This window comes from Scylla paramamosain, chromosome 3, assembly GCF_035594125.1.
Source record: "Scylla paramamosain isolate STU-SP2022 chromosome 3, ASM3559412v1, whole genome shotgun sequence".
Classification (NCBI taxonomy): Eukaryota; Metazoa; Arthropoda; class Malacostraca; order Decapoda; family Portunidae; genus Scylla; species Scylla paramamosain.
This window is the reverse complement of record NC_087153.1, coordinates 23,477,374-23,494,010: the sequence shown is the minus strand read 5'-3', so window position 1 is coordinate 23,494,010 and position 16,637 is coordinate 23,477,374. Positions and strand designations below refer to the sequence as shown.

The 16,637-nt window shown below is 42.4% G+C and overlaps 1 long non-coding RNA gene across 1 annotated transcript; it reads left to right on the top strand.

Annotated features, from left to right (window-relative positions):
- Positions 1–11,612: 11,612 nt before the first annotated feature.
- On the top strand, positions 11,613–13,296 carry LOC135116377 (uncharacterized). Its single transcript, XR_010276277.1, has 2 exons — positions 11,613–12,716; positions 12,863–13,296. It is a non-coding gene; the product is annotated as an uncharacterized LOC135116377 (long non-coding RNA).
- The last annotated feature ends 3,341 nt before the right edge of the window (positions 13,297–16,637 follow it).

Sequence of the window (16,637 nt, the reverse complement as noted above, 5' to 3'; positions counted from 1 at the left end):
CAAAGTATGTGTGGACACAAGAGCTAGATACAGACTAGGAGACATAGAAACAGACTGGGTGAAGAGTGAGAGAGGAGTTAGGCAAGGCTGTATATTGTCACCATCCCTTTTTAGCCTGTATACAGAGGAGTTAGCAGCTAGAATGAGAAGAATGAATATAGGGGTAAGTGTGGGGAATGATAAAGTATGTGTGCTTCTTTATGCAGATGATGTAGTTGTTATGAGTGAATCGGCAGATGAGCTTCAAAGTTTGTTGGATGTTGTGGATGGGTATGGAAAAGAGTGAGGTTTAGCAGTGAGAAAAGCAAGGTAATGATTGTGAATAGATCAGAGGATGAAAGTAATGTGGTATGGAGACTTGGAGAGAATGAGTTGAAACAGGTGCAAGAATACAAGTACTTAGGGATGTGGATGAGTCCTAGTGGGTGTGCAAAGGCAAAGAATGAAAAGATAAGTATGGTAAACCAGTGGGTAGGTCGATTGGGAAGCGCTGCAAGGATGAGGGCAAGTAAGTATGTGTTGAAAGAAGTGTGGAAGAGTGTGGTTGTGCCAAGTATAATGTATGGTATGGATGTGATTGCATGGAATGAAAGTGAAATTGATAAGTTAGAAGTGGGCCAAAATAGAGTAGCAAGGATAGCACTGAGGGCACCAAGGTACACAGCAGTTGAATCCTTGAGAGGTGATTTGGGATGGAGCACCTTTAGGGAAAGACTCACAAAAGCCATACTTTGGTACAAGATTAGGCTTGAGAGAATGGATGATGCAAGAATAGCAAGGAAGTGGAATGTGGAATGAAAGTGGAAGCAAATGAAGGAAAAGGTGCATGAGAATGACAGATAGGATTACAAGTTGTGTGGGTGATGAGAATGGCTGACAGGAATCAAAGTGAGCGTGTATGGGTGGTAACAAGAGGAGGCAGAGTGGGAGCTGAATGGGATGTAAGAAAATTGAAGAATGAGATAGACAAAAAAGTGAAATGTGTGGGACTGAATGAATGGAAGAATGAGATGGAAAGAAAGAAGACCCTGGAATGGTATAAAGAGAAAGGGGCCCCGAGGTATGAAAGGTGGTATGATGGAAGCCTGGGTGGTGATCTTCTCTTCCGAGCAAGAGCACAGTGTATGGATGTGAACGCAAGGAGTTACAGATGGTCCGAGTCCCGCAGCAAAGTGTGCCAGATGTGTGACATGGGAGAAAATGAGATGGTGGAACATGCGGTGCTGGAATGTGTGAAGTATGCCAGAGACAGGAATGAGATGATGCAAGTGATACTGACTGAGTTAAGGCATGACAAAAAATGAAAGAGTGGAAAAGACAGGAAAGGAGTGGATGTGTTGTTGCTGGGACTGTGTAGAGAGGCGAATGAAAGGATGATTGAGGCGGTGAAAGAGTTTCTGGAGAGAATGTGGCGTGCCAGATGTAGGAATAATTAGTGTAGAGGATGCTGTTCGTTCCTCTTTTTTTTTTTTTATCCTTCTACAGGAGTTGCCGATCCAAAGGTCTGGCTTAGGAGTGATCCCGAGCCACCTGCACCATCAATCCCATCAATCAACGATTCCATATCGGCGAGCGTCCACAACAGGTGAGTTTATTTACAAAATTGCGTCGCAGGGACCGAGAGAGGCAGCCACAATTATCCCTCATCATCGGCAACACCATGGGTCCTGAGAAGGTAACATGGCCACCATTCTACACTCATATCATCTGGCTATCAATAAACACAAAAATGGTGGCGGGGTAGAGGTATAAATAGAAAAATTTGGCGGATATATGAGGGCGGGTGGCGGGGAAAGATCAAGGGTTGGGTGATGCCCCGGCCATTATTAATTACTCCTTTATTTAGTGATTTACAACACACACACCTACCCGCCATTAAGGAGCAGGTGTGAGCGGCCATTTTGAGCCCAAGGGGACGAGGGGACAAGGGGAAATAAGGGAAATATGCCTCATTTTATTTTTTTTTCCCGACCTTGAACGAATTTTTTTTTTTGTTGGTGGAATTGTTTGCGTGTGTGTGTGTGTGTGTGTGTGTGTGTGTGTGTGTGTGTGTGTGTGTGTGTGTGTGTGTGTGTGTGTGTGTGTGTGTGAGGGAGGGAGGACGGGGCTCGTGGGGGACGGGGAGGTGGGCGAGTCCGTGTGTTCGTTAAAGGAAAAAAATATATAAATTAGTTTTAATGTAAATTTTTTTTTTTTTTTTGTCTTTATTTTCTTGTGTGTTTGTTGTCTGCTTGTTTGCTTGTTCATTATATGTGTGTGTGTGTGTTTGTCAGAATATATCGATTTTTTTTTTATTTTCATTTTTTTATTTTTTTCAGTTTTATATTTGAATATTTGTTTGTTTGTTAGTTTGTTTATTTTTGTATATGCATGTATGTTTGTTTGTCCTCCTCTTCCTCTTCCTTCTCTTCCTTTCATCTAAACTTCTCCTTCTTCCTTCCCATCTCCTCCTCCTCCTTCTCCTCCTCCCAACCAAGCCTAACTCCCCTCTCTCTCCCCCCACCCACAGACAGACCCCGATAACAGCCTGGTGAGCGAGGAGGGGGGGACGGCAGCGAGGGGGGGGGGGCACGACCCCTACTTTGAACCAGTGGTGACCTTGCCGGAAGCCTTCTTGGTCAGTGATGATGACCAGGAGGAGGAAATGATAAGATTGTGAATTTCTAGGTCAGGTCAGATCAAGTTGGTATTGGTGTTTTTTTTGTGAGTTTTTTTTTTTTATTGTTTTATTATTTTATTGAGAAATGTTGTTGGTAGTTTTGCTGTTTCTTGTTGTTAGCTCAGGTCAGGTCAGGTCAAGTATTGCTGGGAATTTTGCTGTTTTATCATTGTCAGGTCAGGTCAGGTTTTCTTATTGCAGGTAAATAGTTATTATTATTATTATTATTATTATTATTATTATTATTATTATTATTATTATTATTATTATTGTTGTTGTTGTTGTTGTTGTTGTTGTTTTCTTCTCAATCTATGATTTCTTTCTTACCTCCTCTTCCTCCTCCTCCTCCTTATACTTTACATAACCCCTCTTCATTTTATTAACCTAACCTAACATGCAGACAGCGCCAACCTATCCTAACACCTTTGTGTGTTTGTGTGTGTCAAAGGGCTGATTTCACAGTCACTGGGTAACGTTCTCAAACAAGAGCCTTACCAAACTGTCAACAAGTATTACCAACACCTCTGTCCGATTTCACAGTCGTTTTCATAGTTTCGGCAACCCCCAACTTGGTAACGATCATAACAAAAGCAATACCTCTGATCTGGTAATGCTGGCAAGCTGGAGTCCTCTTACTAGACAAAACGAGGCTATTTATGACAAAAGAACTAACCAGACCCCCACTGAGAGAGAGAGAGAGAGAGAGAGAGAGAGAGAGAGAGAGAGAGAGAGAGAGAGAGAGAGAGAGAGAGAGAGAGAGAGAGAGAGAGAGAAATATTGAAATGCATCACTGGTGCCTCCAACAAGCCTTTTATCAACCAACTGCAAACATGATTACTTTTTTTTTTATTTAAATTGTTGCTTTTAATAGCTGTGTAGTATTCACCAAACTGTCTTTGTCCACCAGACTCGTAGTAAATGATCTGTGTCTCTTCCTCAGTGCTGTACACGCACGCACGCACGCACACACACACACACACACACACACACACACACACACACACACACACACACACACACACACACACACACACACACACACAAACAGACACACACACACACACACACACACACACACACACACACACACACACACACACACACTGCTATTATTATTATTATACTACGCACGCACACACACACACACACACACACACACACACACACACACACACACACACACACACACACACACACACAAACACACACACAAACAGACACACACACACACACACACACACACACACACACACACACACACACACACACACACACTGCTATTATTATTATTATTATTATTATTATTATTATATTATTAGATTTTTGTTGCCCTTGACTGGTGTCCCTCCTACAGAAAAAAATAAAATAAAATAAATAAATAGATAAAATATTAGTAGTATCATTATCATCTTTCTCTTTCATCTACTACTACTACTACTACTACTACTACTACTACTACTACCACCATGTGTGTGTGTGTGTGTGTGTGTGTGTGTGTGTGTGCCTTGTTGTAACGCTCCTTTTTATTATTTCTGTGTTTCTTTGAGTCTCCCCAATAATTGTTTTCTTTTGTAGCTTGCGGTGAAGAGGAGGATAATAGCGGTAATTAAAGGTTTAGTGATTATATAAAAAAGTATATTTATTTTCCTACAGAAAAAAATAAAATAAAATAAATAAATAGATAAAATATTAGTAGTATCATTATCATCTTTCTCTTTCATCTACTACTACTACTACTACTACTACTACTACTACTACTACTACTACTACTACTACCACCATGTGTGTGTGTGTGTGTGTGTGTGTGTGTGTGTGTGTGTGTGCCTTGTTGTAACGCTCCTTTTTTATTATTTCTGTGTTTCTTTGAGTCTCCCCAATAATTGTTTTCTTTTGTAGCTTGCGGTGAAGAAGAGGATAATAGCGGTAATTAAAGGTTTAGTGATTATATAAAAAAAGTATATTTATAAGGCGTGTATTCGTGGGAGTGATTTAGAAGTCTTGAAACATTTGTTATAAATAGTCTTTACTTATTTCAACTGTGGTTTTCTCTAATCAGTGGTAATACGAATAATAGGATTACATCATGTTGCATCAGCCTACCAGTAACTCATAAAGTGTCATTCCCTATCTTATAAAATATGTTAGTAATTTAGAATTCAATTATTAACTTCAACTAATGTCCAGCCTATATGCTCACCTTGCTAGCCAATTATTCCTGCATTTTTATTTAAACTCATGGTTCAGTAAAATTATTTGTGAAAGAAGAGAGAGAGAGAACTAGCTAAGGTTCCAATAACTTCAGAGGCCTGGGGGTGGGTGTTGAGGGGGAGAGCACAGAATGGCGTCTCCCTTCCTTCTGGCAACAGGTGGGTCTCGTAGTTCTGAAATATTTGATTTTTCTTTTATTTAGAAGTGAATATTACTGTGTTCATGTTTATTATTCATGTCTCTAGTGAAGATATAGTGACTGTACGTGTTGACAGAATGGCGTCTCCCTTCCCTCTGGCAACAGATAAAATAGCCGGTGTTGGTCCCACGTGGAGACAGGCCACAGAGTCTTGGGAAAGTGTTAGCCATGTAATGTTTCTTTAGTCAAATATAGTCTACTGTGAATGTGTTGTGAGCAATATTATTGCCGTAGAGAAGTGATGGATGAAGGCTGTGACGCTATTTAGGGATATAACGGTGCCCAGAATCAATGGTACTCTTGAGGAGTTATAAAAGTAATTATTTTCTTGTGTATTCGTAGTGTTAAGTAACGGAGTATAAGTGTATATGCCATACCAGAATTTCAAGTGCCTTTTTTTTTTTTTTTTTTCTAGATTAACCACTCGATAAAGTGTCATAGTGGGTCAGTCAACCCAAAGAATCCCATCAGTATTATTCATTTAATTATTTTTGCTATTTTTATATTTTTCGTTCCTCATAATAAAGCCACACTGTAGGTACTGTGTGATAATTAACCTCTCCCTACCCTCTGGCCATGACGATGAAGGTGAGAACCATTACCAATCAAAAATGTTTTTTTTTTCTTGTGTGTGTGCGTGCTTCACCTCTTCTCTCTTCCTCTTCTTTTTTTTTTCTTCGCCGTGAAGATCTTTGCCTCGTCTCATTAGAGCTCTGATCGGACCGGTGAGGAGGAGGGAGGAGGGGGGAAAAGGAGGGGGGGGGTGGCAAGACACTAGTGGCATAGCGGTGGGATTCGCTGTAGTCTTGGCCAGTCATATTGGGAGAGACAGAGTACTGACAGTTGGGTAATATTAGGTCAAATAATGTTCAAAGTGGCTGTTGTAGGTCATAGCCAGGTACCACGTAGGTTTGATGTGGAAGTGGAGAATTCAGAAGTAAGGATATATCGTGCAGGAGGAGCAAGAGCTAGGAATTTCTTTAATGACGAGAGATTGAATCACGTCTTGGCATGGAGACATGACCTCACTTTCCTCTGGTTAGGAAGCAACGACATCAATCCTAATACACAGCCTCGTGAATTAACAGATACAATACGAAATTGCGGTTCGAAGGTTATTTTGGTAGAAATAGAAAATAGACAGTATCCATCTAGCAGACCAGTAATTCCGAATGAACGCTATAAAAAGATAAAACGTGCAGTGAATGCCGCTTTGCTTAAAAGTAAACAGTTCTTGTGTATCAATTTTAACAGTTTTGTGTTTACCCTTGGAAGAGATGGAGTATATTTCGAAACCAGTGCCAAGGCTCAAATTCAACAAAAGTTGGCTATGAATATTAGCAAAGCCAAAGCTCGTCTATTTGGCCCTGTACACTAAAGTTCAACATGGATCGCATAGAGTCACTAATAGATATGGAGGAGAATGAAGAATACGGTGGAGTTAGATGGGAAAATCCAGAGCAGGGAGAATCAGAGGTCAATGCCAATCAGGTAATGATAGATACAATGAAGTTTATGGTGGCTAAACTTGAAAATATGTCAATGAGAATTGATGGATTGGAGGACTCGCTGAGTAGGGCAGTTCCCCAAGAGGGAGGAGGTACTCCAGCCGTTCTTTCAAACAGTCAGTTGCAAGTTCAAACCTCACTCCCTAGTCATTCCATGCCATTAGCCCCAGTCATGACAAGTACCCCTGCGAGGTCAACCTCAGAGGTTAGAGTCAAGCCGAGTGACATTAAGATCTTAGAGTTGGACGAATTGCAACGTTTAAACTCAGCGGCACGGTTACAGATGTTTTTCGAGTCGGTTGAGCGGTGCGCAAGTAATTCAGACGCTAGACTGGAAGTGGCTAAGTCGCGAGTTGATGGGGGACTTGGCGGTTATGATTCACACAGCGCAAAGACAAGGAGAAGTAAAGATATGGGAGGACTGTAAGACATACCTAACCAAAGAGTTTGGCGTGGACCTGAATTTTGATGAAGCTTGGAGACAGAGTGACTCTTTTCACTATGATTGGCTAGAAACCCCTCAATCCTTTGTTCACAAGTTCAAATGTCACTATGCAGCTATCCGAGGGACATTTCATGGTGAAATTCTACCTGATCGAGACAAGCTTCTCAAACGTAAGTTATTGCAGGGATTCCCCAAGAGCAGTAAAGATCTTCTTGAGACGTTCATGGATGACAATATTCCCTTGAACAAATTCCTTGGACATGTAGAAAATGAACGGATCTTGCTAATGCAAAAACATGCGTCAGTCAATTCAGTTCCTAATCATCCTGGGGAGGATACCTCTCGTTCCTGCTCTCGCAGTAACTCGCAGAGTTTAGCCAGCATCCAATCAGATATTTCCTCTCCCCAGTCTGAAAATAATTTGTCAAAAATTGCTGCTAAACTAGATCAGTTGCAACAACAAATAAGTAGGTCATGTGTCTCCAAAGCACCTTCGTCACCTCGCAAATTCTGTGCATTTTGCCAAACTGAAACTCATTCCCTGAGAGATTGTTGGAGGAAACCAGAAAGGGGACACTGTTTCTATTGTAGGAGGTACGGCTGCTGTCGGGGTAATCCCACATGCCCGGGAAAAACCCCACGGACACCTTCAGTTCCCCAGAAAAATGATGGGAGAACAAGTGCCCATCCCAAGAAATCCCAGTCAGTCTGTAACACACAATTGACAGAAGGGACACCCAACGTATCAGTCGGTGATTCTACTCAATGACTAGGCCGAGAAGATCTATCACCTGTAGTCAACCTCATAGTTAGTGGTAAACTCTGTTCTGCGTTACTCGACACAGGTAGTTGTGTAACCCTAATCCGGCGAAGTACGGTACGTAGGCTGAGTCTTGAAGTAGATAAATCCAGGTGTTTGCCATCATTAACAGTGGTAAATGGAGATCCGTTAAAAGTTCTTGGGATGGTTAAAAGTTCTTGGGATGGTTAAAAGTTCTTGGGATGGTTGAAATTCATGTGAGAGATCAAGAAGTGTGCAAACAGTGGATTTCAGTAGTGCCAGATTCATACCTCCAAAGAGATTTGTTGCTAGGTTGTGATGTTATTCAGTGGTCAAGCTTAACTTGGAATCCGCGGGAGAAGATGATGCTTTGGGGAGGAACCTCATATTCTGTTTCTCATGTCCGTAAGACTCGAGTTTGTGTAGGAAGGGTTTGCCAATCTCTTCCCATGAGCGTTCAATGTGAAGAGAAGAGCCGAGTTCAGCTCAAAGATATGGTTCATCTGAAGCCCCACCAGGGTAAAGTAATTCAAGTTGAGGTTGATGAACACTCGGGATCGAGTCTGTTGGTATATCCTCAATCTCGACATTCTTCTCAAACCTGCCCGTCGTTAGTAGAAGTCAGTGAAACCCAAACCATTCCCGTACTTGTAGACAATTTGTCCAAGGTACATAAGTTCCTAAAGACAGGTACAGTATTGGCCTATTATGAGAAATATTCTGGTCCAGTCGAGGATACATCCTCACAAGTGTGCCACACCCGTATTGAGGATGAGTTGGAACCTCAGAGTGATGTGGTAGAAGGAAATGGTACCCGAGCAGAACGTTTGCAGAGACTCATTAATCAACAGAATTGGGCTCACCTCGCGAATGATCAACAAAAACAATTGTCCAATGTAGTGTTATCACATGAGAAGCTGTTCATGTTAGAAAAGAGAGGACATAGGCACCATCTCGGGTGAACCTGCCCACATTGCCGTGTCCGACCCAAACCCTTGCCAATCTCCTATGTACCGTTATCCTGAACATGCTAAGATGTTAGTATCTCAAATGCTAGTAGAGATGGAGGAGAGAGGTGTGATTGAACCTTCGAGTGCAGCATGGCTGTCTCCAATTGTCCTCGTGAACAAACCTGATGGGGGTAAGAGAATGTGTTTGGATTTTAGACAGGTGAACGAACGGCTAGCTGCGGATCTTTACCCATTACCTCGGCTTGAGGATTTGGTCAATGTCGCGGCAGGTCACCAGTACTATGCCACACTAGATTTAAAGGATGCATACTTCCAGATAGTCTTGGATGAGGAAAGCCGAGATCTAACAACTTTCTCTGATGGAATATCACTGTATCGTTTCCGTCGGTTACCGTTCGGACTGAGTTGCGCACCCGCAATCTTTTCTCGCAAGATGGCCGAAATCTTGACGCCTTTGTTGCGTGAGCGATGGGTCAAAAACTATCTAGACGATATCATTCTATGGGCCGAGAACTTCGACCAGCTAATGGAAAGATTGGGTAGACTGTTCGCCTTGTTAGAGGAGAAAGGTATCAAGCTGAATCTGACTAAGTGCGACTTGGTGAAGCAGGAGGTGAAATTTCTAGGTCACCGAGTTTCTAAGGATGGAAGTACTCCTGATCAGAAAAATTTAGAAGCAATTAGAGAACAAGCTCCACCTAAAAATGTCAAGCAAGTTAGGAGATTTATTGGCATGTGTGGGTTTTATCGGAAATTTGTACCCAATTTTTCAAAGATAGCCATGCCTCTCACAAATCTCATGAAAGGGGATGTAAAGTTCAGTTGGACGGATGAATGTCAGGTTGCATTCGAGGCTCTCAAAACAAAACTTATGTCAACGCCCATTTTGGCTAGTTATCAACCTGAACTTCCTCTGGTCTTAGTCACAGATGCTAGCGATGAGTGCGTAGGAGCGGTACTGCACCAAGTTCAACCTGATAAAAGTGTCCGACCTCTAGGTTACTATTCTAAGAAGATCAGTAAGTGCGAGCAGAAGTATTCAGTCACCGACAAAGAAGCGTTAGCTGTCGTGTTAGCTTGCTGTCATTTCCACCATTACCTTTGGGGAACCAACTTTGAGATTCAAACCGACCACCAACCGCTCACTACTATCTTCCGAAGGCGGACTAAGTCGCCCAGAGTAACTAGGTGGATGCTGGAGATGCGCGAGTATCACTTTCGCGTAAAGTATGTAAAGGGAAAAGATAATGTAGTGGCTGATCAGTTGTCGCGTCCTGTTAGGCTTATCACACATCAACCCAACGTTACCTGGTTAGGCCTAACCCGAGAGGAATTCATTAAAGGACAGCGCGAAGATCCAACTTGGAATGAACTCTTAGACTACTTGAAGGGTGCCAGGGCGAAAGATTGCTAAGGCAACCCTTGATCAGTTTGAAGTTCTGGATGGTGTGTTGCACTATGTTAGAGAGACCAAAGATGGCAGTCTAAATTACACTGTAGTAATACCCCGACACCTAGTCAGAAAGGCACTAGAAGTTGGTCATGATCAATCAGGACATTTTGGGCAGTTCAAATCCATCAAGCAGGCAGAAGGGTTGTTTTATTGGCCTACTATTAAGTCGGATGTAATACAGTATCTTAAAGAGTGTCTAAACTGCCAAAAATTCAAACACAACCGAGGAATGTCACAGCCATACCGAGAGTTACCTATAGTGTCACAGCCATTGGAGAGGATTGCTATTGATCTCACTGAAATGACCAACGGACAGGAAGGTCAAAGGTATATCCTCACCATCATAGATCACTTCTCTAGGTATGTAAAATTTTATCCTCTAAAAACAAAACATCCTCAGGGTATAGTAGCTAAGCTTTCCCAATACATCTCTGACTTTGGCCGGCCACTCTCCATCCTGTGGGACAATACCTTGGAGTTCACAGGACGAGAACTAAGAACCTGGGCTGGTCTTCATGGGATAGAACTGCTCTACACCACTCCCTATCACCCCCAGTCAAACGGACTCATCGAGAGAATGCACCGGACCCTGAAGACCGTGCTGTCCCAAATGTGCAAGGGTTACCCTTTAAGGTGGCCCGCCCTTCTCAGTGAATGTCAGTCACACATGAATCTGGCAGTACATAGCAGCACGGGGGTCTCTCCATATGTAGCATTCTTCGCAAGACAGCCACCTCGTTTCGTCACGGCGCCTCTCCTGACGGTACAGTCTGAAGATAGTGACGTTCAGCAACTTAAGCTCATGATTAAAGACGCTAGTGTGACGTCACAGAGGAGGTACCGTGCAGTGGCGAACAGAAAACGACGTGATGAAAAGGTCTCAGTTGGGTCCTTGGTGTGGGTGAAATCAGAAACTCCGTTGCCTGGTACCTCTACCAAATTGAATGCTAAGTGGAAAGGACCATATCGAGTGAGTGAGGTAATCAGGGACGGTCAACTGTATGTAGTGGAGGACCCCTATTCTGGGAAGTTAGTACAAAGAGCAGCAGAAAAGGTGAAACCGTATGTGAGCCGGAGTGAAATTATTCCGGAGTTGGAGGAGAACTATTCAGACGGATGTGTTGAGGAGGAGGAGGAGGAGGATCAAGACCTCCCTCCCCGCCGCCGTCGACCTCCCAGACGTCTTATTGAGGAGTGCTAATGTGATGCACGAACTCAGGAGTGAGGAGAAGTGAACAGTGTTATAATGTATAGGATGTGAGGGTTAGGAATGTAGTGAGTTAAGAGCAGGAAATCCTCATCCGTCACAAGTGTTCGAAGGTCAGTGACACTGTCTCAGCCACAAATAGAGTGGGGCATTTCGGAAAAGTCGTCACCAAATTCTCGTCGTGTCAAAACAGTTCATACCAGATGGTAGCTTATGTGTTTCAGTTCGGGGAAGTGTACCCCATTCTTGTGGGCTTTAGTTCGAGAAGTGAGGTTTCCAGGGAACGTCGTACTTGGTTATTTCCTCCTCAAGTTACAGTCATCACCTCTAACGGGTCCTAAGTTTCCCTTGAGGACGTATTACCCCAGTCTTCGTTGTAGTAAGAGGAATGATTTGTGTGAATGTTGGCGAATGTGTCGAATGCTGCGAATGTAATAGATTATTCCTTTTCTATGAGACGGGGAATAAAGAGAGTGACGGAGTTAGTCAGGTGACTTCTCCATAGATTACCCGTAGAGCAGAGGGTGACTGGGGTCCAAGTTCTCTTTTCCTGTAAGTATTCTGTATGTGAAAGGTGTTGGTACAATTTCCTACGGGAAGAAATGTACGAGTCAGGTGACTCAAGGGTAAGTGGTTGAGTCAGTGTCAGCTGTTTAGTAGACCTTATGTATGGATAGGATAGGGAAAGTGTATAGGTAGGATTTTGCATGTATTCTTCACCGTGAGTTTAACTCTGGGAGAATGGGCGTGTGTAACGCTCCTTTTTATTATTTCTGTGTTTCTTTGAGTCTTCCCAATAATTGTTTTCTTTTGTAGCTTGCGGTGAAGAGGAGGATAATAGCGGTAATTAAAGGTTTAGTGATTATATGAAAAAGTATATTTATAAGGCGTGTATTCGTGGGAGTGATTTAGAAGTCTTGAAACATTTGTTATAAATAGTCTTTACTTATTTCAACTGTGGTTTTCTCTAATCAGTGGTAATACGAATAATAGGATTACATCATGTTGCGTCAGCCTACCAGTAACTCATAAGGTGTCATTCCCTAGCTTATAAAATATGTTAGTAATTTAGAATTCAATTATTAACTTCAACTAATGTCCAGCCTATATGCTCACCTTGCTAGCCAATTATTCCTGCATTTTTATTTAAACTCATGGTTCAGTAAAATTATTTGTGAAAGAAGAGAGAGAGAGAACTAGCTAAGGTTCCAATAACTTCAGAGGCCTGGGGGTGGGTGTTGAGGGGGAGAGCACAGAATGGCATCTCCCTTCCCTCTGGCAACAGGTGGGTCTCGTAGCTCTGAAATATTTTATTTTTCTTTTATTTAGAAGTGAATATTACTGTGTTCATGTTTATTATTCATGTCTCTAGTGAAGATATAGTGACTGTACGTGTTGACAGAATGGTGTCTCCCTTCCCTCTGGTAACAGATAAAATAGCCGGTGTTGGTCCCACGTGGAGACAGGCCACAGAGTCTTGGGAAAGTGTTAGCCATGTAATGTTTCTTTAGTCAAATATAGTCTACTGTGAATGTGTTGTGAGCAATATTATTGCTGTAGAGAAGTGATGGATGAAGGCTGTGACGCTATTTAGGGATATAACGGTGCCCAGAATCAATGGTACTCTTGAGGAGTTATAAAAGTAATTATTTTCTTGTGTATTCGTAGTGTTAAGTAACGGAGTATAAGTGTATATGCCATACCAGAATTTCAAGTGCCTTTTTTTTTTTTTTTTTTCTAGATTAACCACTCGATAAAGTGTCATAGTGGGTCAGTCAACCCAAAGAATCCCATCAGTATTATTCATTTAATTATTTTTGCTATTTTTATATTTTTCGTTCCTCATAATAAAGCCACACTGTAGGTACTGTGTGATAATTAACCTCTCCCTACCCTCTGGCCATGACGATGAAGGCGAGAACCATTACCAATCAAAAATTTTTTTTTTTCTTGTGTGTGTGCGTACTTCACCTCTTCTCTCTTCCTCTTCTTTTTTTCTTCTTCGCTGTGAAGATCTTTGCCTCGTCTCATTAGAGCTCTGATCGGACCGGTGAGGAGGAGGGAGGAGGGGGGAACCGGAGGGGGTGGCATTACATTGTCTGGGCTGTCTCATTTGGGATTACCAGCCTAATATGATGACAGACAGACAGATAGATTATTATTCCTATATTATTACCAGCCATTAATTCAAATAGATAGATTATTGTTATTATATTATCACCAACCATTAATTCTCTCCTTATTTTTCAGGTGGAGTTTGCTCAGCAGCAGATTTCATTCCAGTGGCTGGGTTCGATCCTCCAAGACACACAGACACATACACACAGCAGCCCCCTCCACCTTCTCACAGCCCCTGACACAGCCCTTGACAGCTTCTGACACAGCACCTGATACAACCCCTGGCACAGCCTCTGACACAGCCTCACAACCTTCAGACACAACCAAAACATCACCACAGCCTACCACAGGCCCTTCACAGACCACTGCAGACCTCTCACACACAACAGGAGCTTTACAAACGGGCCCACATACCATCACAGACACACTAGACCCCAAGCCCATTACCTCACCCACTTCCCACTGCTTCCTACAGCCCCACAGCTCCCAGAAATGAAGCCAAAGGAAGGGACTATGTTTTGCTTCACCTAGCCTCCCAGTAAAGCCTACAAGTTGGGGCTAGTCCCAGTGAAGTCACAAAATATAGTCTTGATTCTTCCTATAGTTTGAAGCTAATGATTGGACAGGTAGAAAGGTGGGTGGTGGTGGTGGTGGTGGTGGTGCTGCTTTCATTCTCTTTGTTTTACTAAATATTTTTTTTTATTTTTTTCTTCTTCTTCTTCTTCTTCTTCTTCTTCTTCTTCTTCTTCTTCTTCTTCTTCTTCTTCTTCTTCTTCTTCTTCTTCTTCTTCTTCTTCTTCTTCTTCTTCTCTCTCTCTCTCTCTCTCTCTCTCTCTCTCTCTCTCTCTCTCTCTCTCTCTCTCTCTCTCTCTCTCTCTCTCTCTCTCTCTCTCTCTCTCTCTCTAGTTGTTGTTGTTATTGTTGTTGTTGTTGTTGTTGTTCCTTTTAGTCTAATTCTAATTTTTTCTCTTCCCTCTTTTTATCAATTATTCTTTCATTATTCTTGATTTTTGTTCCTCTTTTATTCTTTTTTATTTTTAGTTTATTCTTTCTTCTCTTTCTTTTCTTTCTTTTTCTTTCTTTCTTTCTTTCCCTTTCATTACTCTCTCTCTCTCTCTCTCTCTCTCTCTCTCTCTCTCTCTCTCTCTCTCTCTCTCTCTCTCTCTCTCTCTCTCTCTCTCTCTCTCCCTCTCTCTCTCTCTCTCTCTCATCTCTTGTCTTCTCTTGTATGTCTCCTCCTCCTCCTCCTCCTCTTTCTCATTCTATCTCCTCCTCCTCCTCCTCCTCCTCCTCTTACTGTATTATTTTTTCTTTGTCTTCCTTCTCCTCTTGTTTCTCCTCTTCTCTCACCTCCTCCTCCTCCTCTTTCTTCTCTCCAATCTTGTCTTCCTCCTCACTAATTTTTCTTCCTCCTCCTGTTTCTTTTCACTGAGTCACATCTTCCTCTTCCTCTTCATCCTCCCTCAGTCTCCTCCTCCTCCTTTCCCTCCCTCCCTCTCTTCCTTCCTTCCTTCCTTCTGTTTATTACTGTGTCAGTCCTCTTCCTCTTCATTCACTCACTTCCTCCCTCCTTCCTCCCTCCTTCCTTTGGCTCCTCTTCCTTCTCCTCACTCACTCATCTCCTCCTCCTCCTCCTACTCCTCCTTTTCCTCCTCCTCCTTACTCATTAATTGTTTTTAATTCCAATAATAAACATGGATCTGAATAACTATTATATTTGTTTTATTAGATTTTTATGAAGTCATTTTTTATTATTGTTTTTAGAAAAATTCATTTTTTCAGTCTTAATTCACAATTAATTTTAATTACTTCTATTTATTTTATTTTATTTTATTTTAATCTTCTTTTATTCTGCATGTTTTAACATTTCTATATATATAAAATTAGTCTCTCTCTCTCTCTCTCTCTCTCTCTCTCTCTCTCTCTCTCTCTCTCTCTCTCTCTCTCTCTCTCTCTCTCTCTCTCTCTCTCTCTCTCTCTCTCTCTCTCTCTCTCTCTCTCTCTTCACTATTGTTAGGTTATAATTGTAGTAACAGTAGTAATTGTAGTTATTATCATTGTATATCTTTTTAGCGCTCCAGAACAGTGTAGCAGCAGTAGTAGTAGTAGCAGTAGTAGCAGTTGACAGGAATTATGTACAGTATTAAATGGATTCAGTTTTGCCACCACATTGCGACTAGTGGACAGGAACTAGACCCGTTTCGTTGACTCGTTAGTTTATTCAGTCACGGCCAATCCTGACAAGAACTTTTGGGATAGTAAGTACATATATTGGTCAATACACAGATTATAATTATAGCAACAATTACATTCCTTACGGTTCACAACGTATATAGTGTCTCATCATCGGAGCCTATAGAACAATGTTGTGTCTTCACTTACGTATTCGGGTTCTATCTAACATTCCTGGGTACTTTGCCGTCCGTTTTCCACACCGCTCTACCAGTGACGAGAGTACACGACTTCTCACAACAGCAGGTTTCCCTCTGCCTCTCGGCCTAACCAGAGGGATAAAGCGCTCTTCTACTCTGCCAGGTCATAGGGACAGAGGTCAACCTCGGAGGCCCCTTGAGCCAGCACAATTATTCATCTCCCCTATGTCTTATCTCCCCGTTAATGCTGTCTCGACACCTTCGGATGTAAGCATCGGGCCTCAGTACCATTCTACACCATCGCCTCGCTCTACTTCCCATCTTCACTACTACAATTAACTATTTCCTTCCTTTATATGTCCTTACTCCTTCTGTGATTACGCCTTCTGGCGGTAACATTCAGATTCAGATTGGTGTTGCAGGCCAGACAGCATAGTGGCAGAGCTGCAGGTGGCCTTCGTCAGCTTCCTGGTGTCACAGGTGGTGGGACGGCTGGGAGCAGTGGAGGTGCCTGGTGGGGCAGCTGTGCCGGGCAGAGGGGGTGCTGCTGGGGGAGCCAAAGTCGTATGTTAAGCTTCTCTCAATCCTACACTATCAGGTTAATTAGGTTGTTGTTGTTGTTGTTGTTGTTGTTGTTGTTGTTGTTGTTGTTGTTGTTGTTGTTGTTGTTGTTGTTGTTGTTGTTGTTGTTGTTGTTGTTGCTGCTGCTGCTGCTG